The sequence below is a fragment of the Egretta garzetta genome, unplaced genomic scaffold (assembly GCF_000687185.1).
Source record: "Egretta garzetta isolate BGI_Z169 unplaced genomic scaffold, ASM68718v1 scaffold41, whole genome shotgun sequence".
Taxonomy (NCBI): domain Eukaryota; kingdom Metazoa; phylum Chordata; class Aves; order Pelecaniformes; family Ardeidae; genus Egretta; species Egretta garzetta.
The window spans coordinates 1697372-1702534 of NW_009258755.1; positions in this window are offsets into that span (position 1 = coordinate 1697372).

A 5163-nucleotide genomic window follows, 5' to 3' on the forward strand; every position below is an offset into this window, starting at 1 on the left:
AGGGAAAAGCACCATGAATGCATCAGAATATTGATTTATTTTTTTAATCAGGTGAATCTTTTAGCTTAATTATGAATTTCTAGAGAACCTCTAGAACTTCTCTTTGAAAAATGATCCCTGATTTTTTTTTTACCAAGTATTTAATTAGAATAATTATAGAGTAGTACTGATAATGCCACTTCATAGCAGATTATTTGTATCCTCTGAAGCCCAAGTAATTCTTTCTAGTAGTGTGCAGGCTTTTTTAAGATTTATTTTACCAATATATTCATACATATGGATATTCCCATACTGTCTCAAGGGTCACTGAAGTCGGCCAAAGTCCAGTTATCACTGGACATCAGTTGGAACCTTAAAATACAATCGAGGGCCAGATCCTGTCATGGTAGCGCATTACAAAGCCTATAGGAACCTAATAACATAGGCCAAGTGCAGAAGTGCTGAGAGGCACCAATTTCCCAAACTTGTGAATGAAAGCAATAAATTAATAGAAACAGACACATTGTTTCAATTTGATGTTGCTGAAAAAATATTTGGATGTTTTTGGAATGAAATAAAAGAAAAGCACATGTTCTTTTACACCTTCAGAGGAGTCTTTTGTTTAAATGTATATATCTTACCAAATGCTTTAACTAGAGGGCATGCGCTCTTTCCTTTACCTGTAGGTATTAATATAACACTTAAATATTTTGCTGGTCATAATATCATGATGTCTAGTGTCCTTTTTTGTATTTTATTTCTGAGCAAGGCAGTGTTGTAATGGAGAAACATGTTAAGGTAATTTTAGGTCTGTCTTGTTTTAGTTATGTCCATAAGCGAGCAGAGGTGGCCAGCCAATGTGCCTGGTAATCTTTTTCAAAGACTTCAGCACTTGGCTGTTTCCTTGTTTGTAAGGAGTAATGAGCCATAAAAAGCAGGCAAAGCAGAGGGAAACTCTTGTTGTTTATGTGGCTTCCTTTACTCAGAGCTTTTATAATCCACCTTGAAAAACACGAGTCCTCGATTGCTCCATCCTGTACTAAGGGAAAAAGGGGACTGGGGGGGGGGGGCTGGGACTGCGGTGGCTGCTCTATCTGCTGTGCAATGGAGATGTGGTCCCTTGGTAAGGGAGGCTGATGTCAGTCCCAAGGGGACAGGTGGCTCCAACTGTCCTGTCAAGGAGTAGGGTGTCTACAATGACAAAGTGATGGTTTGCAACACCTGAGGACAAACCAGCTGGGTGCCGGACCTGGTGGCAAGTATCATGTCTGCTCGCTTTCGCAACAATGCTTGCAGGCTGAGGGCTAGGGCCGCGCTTGCCAAAAGCCCAAACGCTAGCTGTGTTTCGCTTTTATAGCCTGTATATGCTTCTTTTGCAGTCCTGCATAAGAATATTTCTACTTTTAAAATTTTTCAGGTAGTTTGGTGTGAATTGCATGTTGCGTAAGTTCAGCAGTTATTCATGCTTGCTGGTGTCAAGTAAATGTTTATATTTTAATAGTAGAAGGAAGGAAGGTGGGGACTCTTTGCAGGCCTTGGCGATGGTGGCAGTGTTTGTCTTGAGTTGGCACCACAGGTACAATTTTGGAATGGATTTCCGGACTTTAAGCTGACTGATTAATCAGCACTAAAACTTTCTGAGTAAACAATGGACTGGAATCACTTGCTTGACACTAATATTTCTATTATATTTTCTTACTCGGAGTGCTGTCAGATTGGACTGGACTCAGCCACGTTTGCTGTTGGAGTTTTCAGCGTTTGTTTAAAAAAGGAATATTCTGAGAGCGCAAGAGGTCTGTTATCATTTTCATCTGCATACATAACTTTCAATGACCGTAATGGGAAATACGGAGAGGGAACAGATTGCCTAAGAATGCCTGTCTTTAAAACAATTAGTTTGATAAATGACCTGACTGAGACTGGTCAGAAAGACAACGGAAGAGACACTTATCTGCGAACAGGTACCAAATCGCGGTGACCATTCAGGAGTTCTTTGCACTGGAAAAGGCGTGCAGCTTTTTGCCTCTACAGTGCTTTATTTTTTCCAGTACTAATTTATGCATTTGAAGCCTTTGGAGCAGTTGCTCTTATTCTCTGTATTTGAGGCGAGGGGAGACGGAGGCAGGAAGCTTCAGGGGTTTTCCAGATAGAGAAGTGGTAGGGTCTTACCTGAGGAATTTCTGGTGGTTCTCCCATTCATTGACAGAGTATTGGTTACTGGGCTGCATGGGATGAACAGCATCCTAAGCTTACATATAGGTTCTGCAGATGGAATAAATCTCAAAAGGATTCAACCCAGACATCCTTCAGCTACTGTGGCCATTTCCAAAGCCCACGGTATGATGCAGATCTCACATCAGAAGTCTCATGTCGCTATGGGCTGTCATTTGCATAGGAAAGTACTGGAAATCAGTGAGATTTTGCACAAATAGGTCTGTGTTATCTCCCACAGCAAACTTAAAGGAATGCTGGGAATGAAGTCCTGTTTTCTGGTTTTCCCCCATTGGTTTCTCAAGAGGTCTTCAGATGCTCAGAAAAGACAAGTACTGTAAACAGTTCAGGATATAAATGACAACACATACTTTGGTTTCTAACATCAATAAATAATTAAAAAGATATTTTAGTTTACATTTTCATGTTTTCAAGGTTTCTAGCAACAAGGCTGGTCTTTTAGTGAGAGGATTTTTTTCCTGTCTATGAGAGAACAGCTGGTTGGGGTAGATGGGTGCAATTTTTTTGTAGAATGTTTTTCTATTAATGCATGCTGTTTAATAAAGGGTTGTTTTCCAACAAAGAATATGCGCTCATCCTCTTAGAATTTCTCCGGGAAAAAACACCAAACAGACAATTCTGTAACCATGGTTATAAAAAAGGAAAACTCAGTTCTTTAATTTCAGCATTTTGATGTTCAAACCTCCGTTTTCAAATTGAAAATATAGGAAGAAACCCAGATTTTAAAGCGCGCTTTTTTGTTTGTTTGGTTCAGGGGTTTTTTTTGTTTTGTTTGTTAACTTCTGAGTTGCTGGAAAGTGATTTTAAAATGTGTTTTCTTTTCAATTTGGGGCAAATTCCAAGATGTTCAGATTTCCCGTAAAGGATAAATCCAAAGTCTAAGCCAGTAGAGGACTTGTTTTTATCTTGAACACTTGTGTTCTTATTCAAGAAAATGCTTGCACTACACAAAATAACCGAGGAAATGTAGCAAGTCTGTTGTGCCAGCTCTTACTCTTCTGAGCCTTTAAGCATCTCTCTATTTCAATTTGTGTCAGCGGCGGGAGTTTTGAAGTGTGCCATTTGTCATGTAACAACACAGGGAAACAGAGGGGAAGAGGGGTGTAGTTTCCCATGAAGTGCAGGAGGACCTTTAGCTGAGTGGGAGACTGGAAATTTTACACTTTTAAAAAGCCAGATTTTCCATTCTTATCCCCATTCTTTTTCTACCTATTCCTCTTTGCTGTGGCCCTCCTCAGAGAAGGGTTTCAAGCAGCTCCAGCAACAAATGCAAATATGGTAATGCATTGAAAGATAGGATTTTTCAAGAGCGATCTTGGTTCCCAGATTCCTCAGTTTTCTCTTGAATGCATCATAGCCACACGTTCTTCCTCTTAGATTTTTCCTCCTAGATTTTACCTGTTCTAATTTGAGCTCATGCAGTTCCTTACAATAAGAGAAAACCCAAGTGGTAAGTAGTGGGGGTCCTAGGAGGTTGCAGAAATCTGTTTGTCAGGATCTCTTGGCATAATGCAGTCTTTACAGTATAATGAGTTTAGGTGCAAAATTTTTGTCAGCCAAATGAGATGTGGACTTGTAATATATGTTGCAGGTTTTGTGTATTTGTGTCAAAAATGTGTAAATGAACACAGATCTCTTTCTCAAAGTGTTATGGCCGGCACAGGGCTCAGCATTCTCTCTCCATTTCTTACTGAATCAATACACTGTCATGGCATTTCCTTCTTAGATTTGTATTTGTAAGCTGAAACATCATTTAAAACTGAAAACCGTGTCGATATGACAAGTGTTTTTGCTTGTGCCTGTGATACCATAGATCAAGACCTGGTTTTTGTGAAGGGGGGGAAAAGTGCTTACCCCTAGAGATTGAGTACAGCTTTAGGTCCAGCAATCCAAGGGTTTTTTTCTCTAGTCCTCTTGGTGGTGTATTAAAGTAGTGTGGGCCTTACCTCCTTTTGGTTTGTTGCTTTTTTTTTCTTCACTTTCCTAGCATGACTGCTCATTAACTTGCAGCTAAAATTATTAAATGCATGTCTAGATCCAAAATCTCTTTACATCTGGAGGGTGTTCAGCATTTTTTTTTTTTTAAATAACTTTATCTCCGGTCATTGACATGATGCCTATTTATAGATACAGGCGTATAAGGCTGGCTCCGTTCTGAGTCAATACAAGTTTTACTGTTGTCTCCAGTGGAAGCTAGGGTTATGCACTTGGACATAAAAAGTTTGATGGAGACTTTAATTAAGTTTGTGAAAGTCATTAGAGGATGATAACCTTTCGTCCCTCCTGACCTCAGCTGGATTTTGAACTGGCTACCTAAAGGTTAAAGATTCTGTATCCCCTTTACAAGGCTTTGATCCAGGAAGCCCATTTTATTTTCAAATCCTTTAAATTTCCCGTTTTCTGGGTTCATTTTAAATGGTGCTGAGTGGTTCTTTTGCTTTAATTTCCTGCTCGTCATTCTTCCCCATGCATCCTCTCTAAATGAGGTTGCTTGTGGGATCCGGCCTGTTGTTAGGCAGCCTGGTTGTAGCGCTCCCATTGAGGCTGTGTCTTCTCTTGAGCAGACAAGAGAAGGTCTTCATATAGAGAAAGTCTTGGATAATGCAGTTTTGTACATTGAGAAACACTTGGGCTCTAGCGCTGGATTTTTTATGGAGTCTGGAATCTGGTAGAAATGTTCAGTCAGAAATTAGGAAAATGGGGGCTAAATTGACTTGAGAAGAAAGCTTGGAAATGTGAGATAAGCATTTCTGCTGTTTACAAAATTTCCCCAAACCCTTGTGAATGAAATATTTTTCTTGTTGATACTTTGTCATTTCTCAGTCCTGCCTTGCAGTCTATAACCTGATACCAAAGAGTTTACCTGTGTTTCCCACATCAGTGCTTTGGACTGAAGTTCGGTTACTCTGAAGTAAGGGGCAAAAGTCTCATTGCTTTCCAGAGAGCCAGGGA